The 17,601-nt window shown below is 38.6% G+C and overlaps 1 protein-coding gene across 25 annotated transcripts in view; it reads left to right on the top strand.

Annotated features, from left to right (window-relative positions):
• Window positions 1-17,601, top strand: part of LOC116764761 — a 430,466-nt gene that overhangs the window by 257,694 nt on the left and 155,171 nt on the right. For 7 of the 25 annotated variants that reach the window (XR_004353007.1, XR_004353005.1, XM_032653671.1 and 4 more), the window contains one exon: window positions 12,793-12,886. The exons of the other annotated variants lie outside the window; for them this stretch is intronic. The gene's annotated coding sequence lies outside the window, so the exon portion shown is untranslated. The remainder of the gene's footprint in view (window positions 1-12,792; window positions 12,887-17,601) is intronic. 25 annotated transcript variants of the gene reach the window in all.

Raw genomic sequence — 17,601 nt, 5'->3', positions numbered from 1 at the left:
GTCACAGGATCCATTTTTGATATTAGATAATAGCCTTCATTCTGGTAGGTCAGTATCTCATTCCTCAGCTTATTTATCTTCACTATGTAAAAAATCTGCAAACCAGAATTTGTAGACAAACCTCACCCAAGTGTACTGCAATATTTTCGTCTTGGGCTCCTTTGCATCACTGATCCTTGTGCTCTGCCACAGCTGTCTGAGTAATGGCTTTTTTTCCCTTTCTATCTGGGTTGGCTTTATTCCCAGATTCCAAATGAAAGAGACAGCATTTTACTTGACCACCCCATTCCAGCCGTTAAATACTGTGCCTTCAAGCTCCGATGCTCTAATGGTCGATTAAAGTTGATAACAGTCTGTCCAGTTTCCACTTTTTAACAATTCAGCCTGCTGAAATTGTAATATTGTGAAAATCTGAAGTCTACAGGACCTGCCTAAAAATCTGTCTGGATGTCAACACATAATAAACAAGGGGAAAAAGTAATGCCAACAGGCCTCAGCATTTGCAGAGCTTGGGTTAGCTATGTAGCCTAGCCACGTTTGTGTAGAGTAGAACTAGCTGGTAGATCAACTGATCTATCAAACAGGATGTAGAGTCGAGACACTCGAGGGGTCATTCACAGCTGCAGAAGGCAGACATCCTCAAAAACTCTCTAAACCAATGAATGACCTATGCATTCCCTTCCCTACCTGCCTTACCAAGAGCTCAGTCTTTATTTGGTCTTATTAAAACCCTTTCTTAACTTGTTCGGCAGACACATAACTCATAGCTCCTGGACTTCGTTGTTAGGGATGTTGTCGTGGGATGAAGGGTTACAAGGGTACAAATCTAATTGAAACAGTTTTGAAAATCTGATATCTCAGGGGATCAGAATAAAATAGTTTGAAATAATCTCTTTTCAAACCAACAGTGGTCTTTCTTGAGGCTTAGAAAAACAAAACTAAAACCAGGGATTCTGAGATGGATTTGTAGACCAGTAGAACTCTGAGATAAGCAGTTTGATCCCAGTCTTCTAAGTGATGGAAAAAAATAACAATTTCACCACGAGCCATGCTCCCTCTGTTTGTAATATGCAGACTCTACTGAGTTCCTTCCATTGTACTAGTCATCTTGCTTTTCTCAGTCAGGCTTAGATCCTTTATCTGAACGTGGATGACCTCCCAGAGTTCTCATCTTTTAGGCTAGTCTCATTTTTTCCAATCAATTGCTTTGCTCTTGGATGCTTTTTTCATGTTGGGGAAGCGATTGCCCATTTTCTGAGTCGTTGCTGCTTAAAGTAAGTGCAGATGGGTCCCTCCGATTCTGAGAAATTTATTACTGTTGATAAATATGACATTTCTGGGAATGTGGCTTCAATCTCCTTTTTCCTAGGCAGGTTGAAATGATGACCAAAGGACCTAAAGGGCCAAATATTTAGTTCTTCATGTTGTGACCACATCACAGAGCCTGTGCTTACATTTTTAGACAATCTTTTCATCTAAAAACATGGATATTATTGCTTCAAAAAAGACTCTAACACTATCAAGCAATTTGAACTCTGTCTTTTGTCCACTTCATCTTTTTCAGAGGGGTCTTTGCTTCAAGGGAAAGGAGTATTCATGTTTTCTCATATGCAATGAGATAAAAGAGGAGTATGCAGAAATTTAACATGAAAAATTGATATGACTCCAGAAGTTTTCTTTCTCCTGTTTTTGGACTGTGGTGGCATAAAGTCTGCCCCCTGGCACATAAGCACTGATGATATTTATCTTTATTGTTCTTTTTCTTCATATTAATGCAAATGTTGGTGCTTAATGTTTATTGCTGAAATGCTTTTGAACGCTGGGAAGCCCAGACTTCTGACAATGAGTGTGAATTAAAGGGGAGACATACTCCGTCTTCCGGAAATGTCTTCATTTCCTAGAATTAGCTATTGATGTTTGCCGGGTACAAGCTTTAAGTCACAAATTTTCTGCCTCAAAAATCCATTTCTGTTTACATGTTTTCTCTAGTCTCTAGTCCCTCTCTAGTCTCATCAATCTTCTTCTACCTTTCTGGAAACCCATGAAGAATCCTGGCACATTAGATGATGATGATGATAGTAATAGTAATAATAGTAGCAACTAATATAGCATACGCCAGATAGTTTTTTAAGCACATTACAAAGATTAATTTATTTAATCCTTATGACAACCTTGTGAGCTAGGTACCATTATCCTCCTTGTTAAACAGATGAGAAAATTGAGGCACAGTTTGGTTACATAACTTGCCCAAGGTCACATAGCTAGTAAGTGGTCAGGTGAGATTGGAACCCAGGAAATCTGACCTGAGGGTTTTCTGCTTAACTTATCCTCTGGGTGAATGCATTAGTTTGCTTGGGTTGCCATAACAAAATACAGGTTGGATGACTTAAACAACGGAAATTTATTTTTTTTAAGCTAGGATTCCAGCATCAAGGTGTAGGCAGGTTTGGTTTCTTCTGAGGCCTCTCTCCTTGGCTTGCAGACTGCCATCTTCTTGCTGTGTCTCACGTGGTCTTTCCGCTGTGTGTGCATCCCTGGTGTCTCTTTCTGTGTCCAAATTTCCTCTTCTTATAATAACACCAGTCAGATTGGATTAGGGCCCACCCTAATGGCCTCCTCATTTTAGCTTAATCACCCCTGTAGAGGCCCTATCTCCAATTTGGGCCATAACAGTGAACTTCTGAAGACTTGTTTTCCTGGCCTTTGAGTCTTCTGCCTGGCATCATTGTTGGGTATCTCTTTTTCTTCCCTCTCTACCTAGCATTCTACTCTGCTTACTTGCCCAGACCGTCTGCCCACAGAGGCCCATACCTTGCAGACTTAGTTCCCTCTGAGAACCAGATTAAGTCTCATTTAAGAGCCCATTTCTATGATCTATGATGCCTGGAATGAGGTGCTGCCCAGAGCCTGCTGTTGGAGTTAGTGAGGGATGCTTAGGTCTTCTGTGGGCCTCAGAGTTGTAGCATTTCCCATTTTTATTGGGTGTGCTTGGTTGTGAGGTTTTAATCCTCAGTTTTCTAATTATTCTTACACATTCCTGATAGGATGTGAACTCTGGCTTCAGTGTCAACTCTTTGTTCTGCTACTTCAAAAAGTTCAAAATCCCTTGGTCTAGATCCAGCTCTGAAGTGCTTTCCGTGGTTCTTTAGGTGATGATTGATAATGCAAAGTGAGTGGGAAGGAGAAATTACAATAGGAGATTAGAAGAGAATAGAAAATAATTAGAATAATAATTAGAAGAAAGCAGGAAATTATAAAAGTCTGTTATGTAATGTGTCTTCTGGATGGGAGAATTTACAGGAGAGTGTTTGAAAAACCCTCAGTGCTCTCCAGTGTGAGGTGGCATTATTATTATAATTGTTGCATTTGCTTTATTATTCTCACCTCAAGATTCTGGTTTCTGTCAAAGGTAAACATAGAAATAAATCAGTAGGTGGACTGGAAACCCAGAAGTCTGGGGTGCTGTTGAACCACCATGAATGGGGAAGATGTCTTCTTGGAGCTTTTGCCTGACGAGTGAGTGTCCTGAAGATCAAGGGAACATTCAGCCCAGCTTCATGAAGGGGCAGCTGGAAGATGAAGGAAAAGACCCATCTGTGCTATAAACGGGAGGAGAGAGCCCATTCTCAAATCCAGGCCATGCGAGACTAGTTCAAACTGCAGGGAAAAGGCACAGGCCACCAAAACACAGAAAAATTCCAACCTGGCAAAGGGGTCAGAGAGAATCAGAAACACTCTTGCAAATACAGCAGAGAAGGAGGTGAGGCTAGCAAAAAAATAGGACAAGTTATAAGTGTGAAAGGGGATTGAAGCTAGTAATGACTCAAAAATGACTGAGCTGCCGAACCTACTTAAAAATCCTCTTAAAAACAGAAGCAGAGAAGAAAAAGAACATGGACAGGAGTGGCAAAGGGATGACCTTGAAGAATAATTAAGCCAAAACCAAGTGAGGGGCTGTTTTGCAGCTCAGAACATAGAGAAATCAGTGTGGGATGGCAGGATTCCGAAGGCATTAAGGGAGCTTGTGCTCTCTAAGCTAATTAGTTCACACACTTACAGTTATTTTGGGGAAAAGTAATAGGGATCTAAGGATGCTAGGAAGAGAGGGGAATATAAAAGGTGGTTTCAATCTTAAACCAAGACAGAAGCCTTATGGAAATGCAGTTCAATATAGCTGATGTAAACATGCAATGGGGATGTGAAGGAGGGACCCCGGCACCCAGAGGGTAATGGGATCGTTGGCAAGAACCATGATTGATTTTTGTTTTTCAAGAACAAAGCAGGCCCAACAATTGATTTTTTCTTGTGCACAGGAATTGGCCGAATTTTAAAAGATAGCATAAATCTTTGAACTTTACTTACACATTTGGCACCAGTGTTCACATCATTTATTTCAAAGCTGGGGTAGCTTGGCTGTATGGGCCCTTGTCACACGGATTAAGAGTGGCCAGAAGACCAAAGCAAAGGAGGAGACAGACAGCAGTTTATCCAGCTCATGGTTGGGTGGGGAGTAAATCCTTCAAGTTAACGAAGCCTTCAGGTGATTCTCAACTGGGGGATTCTGATGATTCCCTCAGAATGTGAAGTCCTGAACAATGAGATGAGAAAATTGTTAAGATGAGGTTTGGCTGAGGGCAAAACTACTGTCTTAGGGTCTTCCCGGGTGGTGCAGTGGTTGAGAGTTCGCCTGCCGATGCAGGGGACACGGGTTTGTGCCCCGGTCCTGGAAGATCCCACATGCCGCGGAGCAGCTGGGCCCGTGAGCCATGGCCACTGGGCCTGCGCGTCCGGAGCCTGTGCTCCACAACGGGAGAGGCCACAACAGTGAGAAGCCCGCGTACCGCAAAAAAAAACCCCAAAAAACTACTGTCTTAGTAATGTAACGGGGCTTGAAAAGATCCTTGCTTTGGGTGGATGACTGAACTATATGAATGCTCATTTTCCTTATATATTGAGTATTTTATAAATTCTAGAAATAATGGCTACTGTAATTTTTGAGCAGTGAGAGGAAGCAGGCAGACAGACCAACCAGAGGTTAAGTTGGAATCTCAAGGGAGTAGGAGTTATCCCAGGGTAATGAGAATGACAGACCCTTCGATGCCCTTCTTTTTTTCTACCCACACTCTGTTCTAAGATTGAATATGCTGTTTCTATTGCCCCAGCCATCTCTGAGCCTTGCACTTTTAATCCCACAACCTATAACTCACCTGATTCCTGAGTACCACCATTGTTATTCCTAACTTGAACCTGATTCTATTTTTGGTAGAGTCTGTACTATAAAAGTGCAGAGTAGGGCAAAATGTTAGGGATACAGAGGCCAAAAGGAATACATAATCTAGTACTTTATGACTTAATTCAGAAATCCTCATGGGCAAAGATACGTTAAGTCTGTGAGATTCTGAATGAGTAGAATGAAAAAGTAATCAGCTTTGATAAAATGAAAGGCTGATAGATTGCAGAGAAAGAAGGTCCTATCTCATGATCCTCCTGCAAGACCCCCACCCTATATGACTCATCGCCTTGCAGCCTCCAGGGCAGGGTCTTTTCCACTTTATAGGTGAGAATATTGAAACACAAGTCAAAAGGAACATCCAGTTTTAGCTCCTACATGTGAAGATCCTGGAAGTCATCACTGTCATCCTTACAACAAGAAAAAGCTGAGCAAACTGAAAACCAATGACTTTTCTTGGACCATCAGAGAATGATGTTGTGGAGCGAACTATCACTTTGAAATCTGGAGAGACAGGTGAATACAGAAAAGTCACACTGAAATATGCTTACCTGGAGAACAAAAGTAAAATAAAATTTTTTGCATTTCTTACTCTTAATTCATCTAAAAGATAACTGTTGAAGTAGTATATGGCTTATGGATAAATGAAATGACTAATAGCAATGTCATAAGGGACAGGGAGGAGGAATTGGGAAAACTCTGTTATAAGGTACTTTCCATAAATGTGGAACAGTATACTGTTATTTGAAGGTGGGCCTAGATTAATTAAAAATGTATATTTCAAACTCTAGGGCAACCACTAAATTGTTTTTAAAAAGAAAAATAATTGATATGCTAAGAGAGGAGAGAAAATGGACTCATGTAATTAAAACCAGAGAAAGCACAAAAAGGTGGAGAAAAGAAACAAATAACAAGTGTAGTGAATAGAAACAGCTACAAATATAATAGACATTAATCCAACTATATCAATAATCACTTTAATGTAAATGGTCTAAATACACCAATTAAAAGAGAGAAATTCTCAGAGTGAATTAAAAAAAACAAGAACCAGCAATATTTTGTCTACAAGAAAAACACTTTAAAAGTAAGGGGATGGGGATTCCCTGGTGGCGCAGTGGTTGAGAGTCCGCCTGCTGATGCAGGGGACGCGGATTCGTGCCCCGGTCCGAGAAGATCCCACATGCCGTGGAGCGGCTGGGCCCGTGAGCCATGGCCGCTGAGCCTGTGCGTCCAGAGCCTGTGCTCCGCAACGGGAGAGGCCACAACAGTGAGAGGCCCGCGTACCGCAAAAAAAAAAAAAAAAGTAACGGGATGGTGAAAGATATACCATGCTAACGTTAATCAAAAGAAAGCTGGAGTAACTATGTTAATTTCAGACAAAGCAGACTTCAGGACGAGGGAAATTATTAGGAATAAAGAAGCTATATAATAATATTGGAGTTTTAATTATGTAATAATGTAGGGATCAGTTCTCCAAGAAGACATGACAATCCTTAATGTATATGTAACTAACAAAAGAGTGCCAAAATACATGAGGCAAAACTGACAGAACTGCAAGGAGAAATGGAAAAATCCATTATCATAGCTGCAGACTTTAATACCCCTCTTTCAGTCATTGATAGATAAGAGTAGTTTCAAAATCAGTAAGGATATACTTGATCTGAACAGCATTATCAGTCAACTTGATTTGTACAATATTCCATCCCATGACAACAGAATATACATTTTTTTCGAATTCACATGGAACATTCACCAAAATAGACTACATTCTGGACCTTAAAACACATCTTAACAAATTTAAAATAACAGAAATCATATTAAGTATGTCTCAGACCATAATAAAATTAAACTGGAAATCAATAACAAAAAGATAACTGGAAGATACTCAAATATTTGGAAATTAAACACATTTCTAAATAACACACAGATGAAAGAAAATGTTTCAAGAGAAATTAAAAATTATTTTGAACTAAATGAAAATAAAACATCAAAATTTGTGGAATTCAGTGAAAACAGTGCTTAGAAGGAAATTTATAGTGTTAAATGCATATGTTAGAAAAGAACAAATATCTTAAATCAATAATCTAGCTTCCACCTTAGGAAACTAGAGAAAGAAGTGTAATTTAAGCCTAAAGCAAGCCAAAAAATAATAAAAATTAGAGCAAATGTCAATGAAACTGAAAATAGGAAAATAATAGGGAAAGTCAATAAAACCGAAATCTCATTCTTTGAAAATATCAATAAATTTGATAAACATCTAGTCAGGCTAACCAAGGGAAAAAGAGAGAAGACACAACATTTTCCAAAATCAGAAATAAAGGAGGAATATCACTACTGAGTCCACAGACATTAAAAGAATAATAAAGGAATACCATGTATACTCACAAAATTGATAACTTAGATTAATGGATGAATTCCTTAAAAGACAAGAACTGCCAAACTCTCACAAGGATAAATAGGTTACATGAATAGCCCTCTATCTATTAAAGAGATAAAGTCAGTAATTAATAACCTTTCAAAAAAAGAAAGCATCAGTCCCAGATAGTTCACTAGTAGATTATGCCATGTATTTAAAGAAGTGATACTACTTTTCAGCAGTCTCCTCCAGAAAAGTAGAAGCAGAAAGAATACTTCTTGATTCATTCTATGACTACAGCATTAAACTGATTAAAAAAAAAAACAACCCCAAACAGATAAAGACGTTACAAGAAGGGAAGACTATGTCAACATAGAAGCAAAAGTTTTCAACAAAATATTAGTTGATGGAGTCAAACATTGTATAAAAAGAATTATACACCACAGTCAAATAGGATTTATCCCAGGTTTGCAAAACTAGTTCAACATCAGAAAATCAATTAGCATAATCCACCACACTAACAGGTAAAAAAAAAAAGTCATATGATAATATAAATTGGTACAGAGAAGGTATTTGGCAAAATCCAGCACTAATTCATGATAAAAACTCTCAGTAAACTAGAATTAGAGGGAAATTTCCTCAATTTTGTAAAGAACACCTACAAAAACCCTGCAGTTGACCTAACACTTAATGGTGAGAAACTTACTCCCTAAGATCGGGAACAAGTCTAGGATGCCCTCTCTTACCACTTCTATTTACCATCATACTGGAGTCCCAGCTAATGCAAAAACACAATAAAAGCAAATATAGTTATACAGATTGGGCAGGAAAAAATAAAACTGTCTTTGTTATTTGTAGACTTTTTAATGATGGCCGTTCTGACTGATATGAGATGACAACCTCATTGTAGTTTTGATTCGCATTTCTCTAATAATTATCAATATTGAGCATCTTTTCATGTGCCTGTTGGTCATCTGTATATCTTCTTTGAAGAAATGTCTATTTAGGTCTTCTGCCCATTTTTTGATTGGATTGTTTGTTTTTTGATATTAAGCTGTATGAGCTATTTGTATACTTTGGAAATTAATTCCTTGTTGGTAACATTGTTTGCAAATATTTTCTCCTAGTCTATAGGTTGTCTTTTTATTTTGTTCATGGTTTCCTTTGCTGTGAAAAAGCTTTTAAGTTTAATTAGGTCCCATTTATTTATTTTTGTTTTTAATTTCCATTACTCTAGGAGACAGATCCAAAAAAATAGTGCTGCAATTTATGTCAAAAAGTGTTCTGCCTATGTTTTCCTCTAGGAGTTTTATAGTCTTACATTTAGGTCTTTAATCCATTTTGAGTTAATTTTGTATATGGTGTTAGAGAATGTTTTAATTTCATTCTTTTACATTTCATTCTTTTTCATTCTTTTCCAGTTTTCTCAGCACCACTTGTTGAAAAGACTGTCTTTTCTCCATTGTATGTTCTTGCCTCCTTTGTCAGAGATTAATTGACCATAAGTTCATGGGTTTATTTCTGGGCTTTCTATCCCATTCCATTGACGTATATGTCTGTTTTTGTTCCAGTACCATACTGATTTTATTACTGTAGCTTTGTAGTATAGTCTGAAGTTGGGGAGCATGATTCCTCCAGCTCCATTCTTCTTTCTCATGTTTGTTTTTGCTATTTGGATATTTGGGGTCTTTTGTGTTTCCATACAAATTTAAAAAATTTTTGTTCTAGTTCTGCTAAAAATGCCATTGGTAATTTGATATGGATTACATTGAATTTATAGATTGCCTTGGGTAGTGTAGTCATTTTAACAATATTAATTCTTTCCATCCAAGAACACGGTATAGTTTTCCATCTGTGTCGTCCTCAATTTCTTTCATCAGCATCTTATAGTTTTTGGAGTACAGGTCTTTTGCTTCCTTAGGTAGGTTTATTCCTAGGTATTTTATTCTTTTTGATGAATGGTAAAGGGGATTGTTTCCTTAATTTCTCTTTCTTATATTTCATTATTAGTGTATAGAAATGCTGGAGAAGGTGTGGAGAAAAAAGAACCCTCATACACTGTTGGTGGGAATGTAAATTGGTGCAGCCACTATGGAGAACAGTATGGAGGTTCCTTAAAAACCTAAAAATAGTTACCATATTATCCTGCAATCCCACTCCTGGGCATATATCCAGAGAAAACTCTAATTCAAAAAGATACATGCACCCAAATGTTTATTGCAGCACTGTTTACAATAGCCAAGACATGGAAGCAACCTAAATGTCCATCAACAGATGACTGGATAAAGAAGGTGTGATGTATATTGATATATACAATGGAATATTACTTAACCATAAAAAAGAATGAAATAATGCCATTTGAAGCAACATGGATAGACATAGAGATTATCATATTAAGTGAAGTAAGTCAGAGTAAGACAAATTTATGCTATTACTTATATGTGGAATCTAAAAAAGAAGATAAAAATGAACTTATTTACAATACAGAAATAGACTCACAGTCATAGAAAGCAAACTTATGGTTACCAAAGGGGGTAGCAGGTGTGTGGGGGGAGATAAATTAGGAGTTTGGGATGAACATATACACACTACTATATATAAAATAGATAAATGACAAGAACCTACTGAATAGCACAGGGAACTATACTCAATGCCTTGTAATAACCTATAATGGAAAAAAATATCTGAAAAAGAATATGTTCATATATATATGATATATATATATATCATATATATATATATATAAGTGAATCACTTTGCTGTACACTTGAAACTAATACAACACTGTAAATTAACTATACTTCCATTTAAAAAAAAAAAAACCTGTACAACACAAAAAAAAGAAAAAAATATCTTTGTTTACAGATGACATGATTGTCTAAAGTCCCAAAGAATTGAGAAACAAACACACAGCTCTCCTGGAACTCATGAGTGAGTATAGCAAGGTCATTGGATACAAGCTTAATGTACAAAAGTCAAATGTTTTCCTATATACCAGTAATGAACAATTGAAATTTGAAATTAAAAAAATTACAATGGCACCAGAAACCAAAATGCTTAGGTGTAAATCTGACAAGATATATATTATAAGATGTATATGTGGAAAACTACAAAATTGATGAAAGAAATAGAAGAAAATCAATAAATGGAACAATTCTGTTTTCATGGATTAGAAACACAAGTCATGAGACATATTAAGGAGAGGGCTGGGACTAAAGCTTCTGTTTTCAGATCCTCACACCAGAAAATAACTTTAATTTGTGGGACTAGATTTGATGTCTTCTTAACTAGAACAACTTTTAAAAATTAGCCAATTGATTAATTGTCTGATTTGGTTACCTTCACTTTTAGAAGGCAATGCATGCTTAGAGTGAAAAATTTAAACACTGTAAAAGGTTATGAAAAGTAAGTTTTTCTCCATTCCAAGAAGTAATTACAGTTATCAATTTCTGGTATGATTTTCCAGAAATGTTCTAATCATCTACTATCTTTCAGAAGGTAAATCAGAGCTTGTATCTCAAGATGTTAAGAAGAATGTTGACTTTTCCATTTGTGAAATCTTCATAAACCATATATATATATGTGGAAACTTTTACTTTCTAGTTTGCATTGTTTTAATATTTTTTACAAGGAGTACTTACTAATTTCATTGTTAACTAATTCATAGTTAACTCATAGATACTAATTTTATAGGTAACATGTAAAATCTTTGGTTTCTACTGCCTTCTATTCTTTTTGGGCAAATAATTCAAGAATGAGGTCAGAGTTGGTGAGATTTTTCCTGTTCTTTCCAACTGTGCGTTGCATGTGCATATGTATGTGGAGTTTGGAAAGGAGAAAATAGCCAGAGAAGATGGAAAGCAAGAGATAAGAAAAGACTTTTCCCTTCTTGTGTGTCTCTAGGTCCTCCAGAATGTCTTAGGAGGGGCACAGGGATGTCCCAGATCATAGGACACTTCCTGTGGACAGTTTCTAATTCTGGAAACACATTAGAAGCAGCAGTCAGAGCCTTAAGGTGCAGCGGGTCCTTAAAACCTGTGGTTTAGAGGCATGAGCCTATGCAATTTTCTAGGGTCTGATTGTGGATAGGGAAGCTCTGCATCTTTGGAAAGATCTCTCTGCCTCCCTACTCAGAGTCTTGTAACTTCTTCATTCAGCAAAGTCAGTGTGAGATGAGAAGGGAAATGTACAGAGAGCACCCACCATTATGATCATCTTCGATACGTGGCCCTGATTAAAACGACTTCTGTCTTACTAGTTTTCTTGTTCTGCATTTCTTGCAAACCACCACAAACATATCACAGTTTAGACAGCAAATTGCCTGCCATTTTAATGAACTTAAAATATTAGTCCAATAAGGAGGAGTTTGATATGCAAGAGTGAACACTGTGACGACACTGGTACAGGGCAGTTGCCTTGACCAATGTCATATATGAGGACTTTATCCTGGGATTTCCATGTGTTTTGAGGTTGAAGCAAACAGGGTTCTGTTCTTTCAGTCATACCACAGGCATTAGTGTGGGGCCTGTGCTGAGGTTAGGGCTAAAGCTAGGCCTGGGGCAGGGGTTTGGAGAAAGAGAGGAGGACATGAGGCATTGGAGAAGGGCTTCCTGCTGCCCTTGAAGAATTTAAGATTAAGGCGGGTAGGCAGAACATTTGAACAACGTTAACAGCATTATTTCAGCAGAAATGAAATAACGCGTCAATATCAGGGAGCACCTTTAATGGTACAGGAGAGTGTGTGGGAGTAGACAGAAGCTAAGAGCATGTGGTTTCACACTTGCCCAGGGGTGTCTGGGAGCATCTTTCAGTTGTGATTGGCAGGCTGTCCTCAGTTCACTCTCTGGAGGCTCCATGTATAGCAAGGTCATGTTCCCAAATACTCTGCTTTTGGAGTCCAGCCAGATGAGGCCACTATTGTTGCTCAGAATTTACTGGATGCCCTGTTTGAGGTCCTTCGGCTTAGTGACGTTTCCCTGTAATGCGGCACTGCATGATTGTGCAGACATGTGCAGCCCACTGACATGAACCCTGGGGGAATCTGGTGGTTCTGGTGTTTACCCTTTATAGGCTTGAAAAAGAGCGTGTCTCTCTTCCTGGAAAAAAACTGGTTCTCATCTTTCCAGTACTCTTGTCTTGGTGAAGATAATATAATTGTTATTTTTAGTTCTCATCATTTCTCAGTGGAATAATTGTTGTGTTTTAGATACCCTGTGAAGAACACCTTAGATTGCTCTGAAAAAGAACTACCTGAGGCCAGTTGTCCATCAAATCTGCGGATGTGAGCAGGGGCAGCTTGGGTGAGTCAGATGCCTCCTGCCCCCCAATGAATCACCTGGGAAACTTATTAGGAGCTTTCCAATGACAGGCTCAACTATATTTACCTGATATCACTAGGTTCTTTTGACTTTAGCTTGCTCATCTCAGAAAGTAGGAGGGTGATGCTAGGTGCTGCCAGCTGTCTTTGTTTGTCTGCTCAAGGGAACTCTTAGCTGTGGAAGTGTTAATCCGTCACTGATGCATTTGAATAGTGTAAAGTTCAGAGTGGAAGGGAGCTTAATGGCACCTAAATCATTCTGCAGCCCCAAGTCAGAAGTAGCTCCTTTTCTCCCCTAAAATTTTATATAAGGACCTACTATTTATCCTGTGCTTGCTTTGTGCCAGGCACAAGGCTTTAGACCAAGCATTAGATGTCTCCTTTAATGCTTTCATTTAACTCTCATGTTAAATGAGGCCCCATCTTACAGGTGAGAAAACTGAGGTGATGCTTTAAGAATGCTTTCTTAGTTAACTCAACCAACGTTCCATCACTAGACTGTGTCGGAACAGTGGAAACACCACGTTGACCTCACTTTGTTCCTTCTTGGAAGTCCTCATGCGGTGTGGATTCATCTCAAAGAGCTCAACTCAGGTTCATTAACCTCAAGGAAGATGTGCTAGGTGTGGGGGGCAGACTGTTTAAATCACCATCGAAGATGTTTGAGGACTAGGGGAGAAGTTTTGACTCAATATTCACTTCTCTCCTTCCTTGAAAAGAACATACAGATTTCACCAAATTTACCCATCACCCACAACCCCTCCAAAACATTTGTTGTATCCAGTTTCCATTCTTATCTGCTGGACTAATTCATCTGTAAGCCCATGTTCAACCATTCTCTCTGTCTTTTTCAAATTGTTCACTTATCTGTCTCCAAACTGATTATCTTGTATTATTTAGCTGTTTTTGAAGGGATTATACTGGGAATTAAAGTTTATCCTTCTCCATGACATCAGTAAACATAAACTATATTCAGTACCAAATACAAGGAAGAGATAGCTTTGTTATTTCCTCACTAAGAGCTTCAGTTTTGCACTTATCTATAGTGTGGGTGAGTCAAGTTCAGCCCCATGCTGAACCTTAGCTTTGATCTCTAGAAAATAGTGATAGTTATGACTCAGATGTGTCCAACACCTCAAAGCTGTTGTGAGGACAAAAGAAGTTAATAATGTGCTCCAAAGAGCTTGGAATATATACAAATGAAAGGTCGTATTATGAGCAGTCATGGCCTTGACCTTTCTCCTGTGGCCCCCTGCCTTCTGCCCTTGCCAAAATATGCCCTCTCCTACTCATACTTCAGTCTCAGATGTGTTGTCGTGTCTCTCTGAAGAGTACCATTGCCACACCCTATGTATGCTTGGGCTGCCTTAGCGAAGTACTACAGACTGTGTGGCTTAAACAAGGGAAGTTTATGTCCTCACAGTTCTGGAGGCTAGAAGTCTAAGACGAAGGTGTTGTCAGGGTTTGTTTCCTCTGAAGGCCTCACTTTTTGGCTTGTAGATGGCCATCTTCTCCTGTTTTCACATGGTCTTCCCTTTATGTGTGTTTGTGTCCTAATTTTTTCCTCCTGTAAGGACATCTGTTAACACTGTATTAGGGCCTAATCTAATGACCTCATTTAACCTTAATTCTCTCTTTAAATACCTTATCTCCCAGTACATTCACATTAGGAAGTACTGGGAATTCGAACTTCAATGTATGACTTTTGGGGTGACAAAATTCAGCCCGTAACACCTCATTACTTTTTCCTCATTTCCATCCTTCCAAGAAGCCCTTTCTGTGTGTTTTCACAGCATCCTTTATTTTTTTCCCTATCATGGCACTTACCACTTGCTTCAATTTCTTATTTACTTGTTTATATTCCACATTAGACTCTAATAAATCTGAGTAGATCTCTGCTTTGTTCTCCCTGTATCCCCAGTTCCTGGAGCAAATGGATTTCCAATTAATCCTTGAATATTTGTTGAATGATTGAGTGCTTGTTACCACCTCTAAGTATATGAAATTAGACCAAATATTTATTTCACATATATGACGTCTCAGATAATTTATATATCTTATTTCATGTAAAAGTCACAAGAACCCCATGAGGTAGATGCTACTATTAACATCCCTGTTTTATAGTTGAGGAATTTGAGGCACAAAAAGGTTAAGCAATTTACCTAAGGTCAAAAAGCAAGTCATGCTGGTGAAGATGGAATCTGAACCCAGGAAGTATGACTTCAGAGCCCTTGTGGTTAAATACAATATTGAGATGTCTCTTGGTAGAACAACAGTGTGGTTTACCAGCTGCCATCTTATCCAAGTTGAGCTCAAGTCTCCCCCTAATCCATGTCCTAAACTGAGGTTTTTTTTTTAATGGTTGTCTTAAGAGTGGTAAAATGGAGGTAGAAGGAAGGGAGGGGAGTGATTAGCACATTTGGGTTACAGTATGGGGATTGTGTTTGTAGCCAAGTTAGCTGGAAGAGAGATAATGGAGCTCCTAAGGTATGCAGTATAGATGAGAGAGGATTCACCACCATTTTCATCATCCATCTTACCTTAGAGATGAACAGCTTACAAGTCTTTACAGTCTTCAAAGCACTCTCCCTTTTATTATCTCATGTGATTTTCAAAACAGTCAACTAACATAAGCTGAAAAGATAATATTATCTGTGTTTTATTGGTAAGGAAACCAATTGAGGATGGCTAAGTACATTGCCCAACATTGCCAAGCTAATCATTGGAGGTCCCTAAGATTAAATTCTAAGCCTTCTGCCTTTCTCTCCCTTGGATTGAGTTTAATATGGGAAAGGAGTAAAGAGAGAGCTGAATTTCAGGGGGGAACACCTTCAATCTGGAGGGGAGAGGAGGGAGAGTGTCCAGAAAAGGAGACTGAATTCGATTGCTAGGAAACATTGAAGGAGATCCAAGAAGGTGCTGGAGGCAGAAGTCAAGGGATCAGGGAGTCTCAGAGTTGAAGTCATCAAGAGAGATGACTTACATGAATGCTTGATACATGTGAATGCTCAGAAGTTGGTGATTGGGAGACCACTGAGCATGTTCTCGAGCATGTTCTCAGTGGTACAGTGTGGTCAGGTCTCAGGTGAACTCCTCTCTCTGAATGAAGTTTGTATTTTTTCTCTAGAATTTCCATTAGTTGAATAACACCAAATTGCTAGATATCTTTTCATTTGCTTTTGTTTGTTTGAGTTCCCTCTGCCTAAAGACATACAGCTTTGATCTTTCCTCAGGATGAGTCCTCTGGAGCAGGTTTGTTTGCAACACCAAAGTACACATTTACTCCTGCCTCTCCCCGACATACCCAAGGCCCCTTTGTTGTAACACAAACAAGACTATTATTTTAAAACCACTATCTCTGAGATTTGGCATCTTCATTTTCATCTGGACTTTCTTTCCTTCTATCCTTCTATGAGCTAGAATTAAAAATTAGATATATTTTAGAAATACGTCTAGAATAAGAAATAAGATGTTTTCTCCCTTGTACCTTGAGGATTCCTCAGCTTTCCTTCCTCCTTCTAATCTGTTTTCTGACAGCAAATTGTTGTGCTGTGGTGGCTGCTCTATGGGGTAGACTAACTTGTAATGAGGATGTGATGTGCTTAACTGGTGTTGCAAGTCGGCAATGAGGTCATTGAATACAAGACACTTGAACAAAATGTTATTTGTCTAACTTCTAAAGACTCTTATGGACTCTCTATTCTTCCTGCCAGAATTAACCCTCACCATTGGATTTTCTTATTTACCAGGATGAGAGCACACTAGCTTGAAGAAGAAACATTATCCTGGTTAACTTCACAGATAACTTTTTGGGAGAGTCATGGGGTGAAAGACTGCTTGGCCCTGATGTTTCTCTGTACCTTAGCAGCATATCCTACTGTAGCCAGCGTTGTAGAAATTTAATTTTCACACGAGACGTCATTCAATTTTTGGCAAAGTGGTTCAGTCCAGTATTGATGTACACAGAGCCTTGAGTATTCAACTGCCTCAACTACTGCCTCAAATCTCTCCCTTGATGTGGAGACTTTGGGTACTGTCTCTCTTGTAGCTAGATCATGAATTTGGCTTCGGATGGGCAGGGTTACCTTTCTCAAAACATAATTGACTCATTCCTGCCTCTGCAGCTTTGCTAATTGCTTTGTCCTTAAGTGCTGACCCCCATTTTTTTCCTGCCTGTGCAAATTCTACCTGCTCTTTAAATTTGATTCAGGTCCTATCTCCTCTCAGAAGCCTTCCATGATATGAAAGTTAACAGTTCTCCTCTGTATTCTGACAGCTTCTGTTGTCTCTAGTCATAATCTAACATATATTACTAATTTGGTTTCTGCATGCTTAATCTTTCCCACTAGACTCTAAGCTCTCCAAGGCCAATGACTCTGCCCTTTTCAATCTCTGTATGACCAGCATCTTTCTAGCACAAAGATTTGTTTATAGTAGGTGTGAAATAAATGTGTGATTGGTTGATTTATGGTCATGCTCTCTAACACAAGACATATGGAGTTCATTGGCTTGGTGCTTGAGTGTCAACACCCCCACTACCACCCCTTTCTCCAAGTTATCCTCTTGGCCTGGCCCAGCTGAAACTGTGGAGAGTAGATAAATCACTCAGCTCCTAGGTCAGACAGCTCAGAGAGAAATGTACACAGCAGGTCGTTGCCACTATAACGATGCAGTGGCTGTGCTGTTTGCCAGTTCCTG

Source organism: Phocoena sinus, chromosome 13, assembly GCF_008692025.1.
Source record: "Phocoena sinus isolate mPhoSin1 chromosome 13, mPhoSin1.pri, whole genome shotgun sequence".
Lineage (NCBI taxonomy): Eukaryota > Metazoa > Chordata > Mammalia > Artiodactyla > Phocoenidae > Phocoena > Phocoena sinus.
The sequence above is the reverse complement of the archived record's forward strand: the minus strand, read 5'-3'. Positions and strand labels throughout refer to the sequence as shown.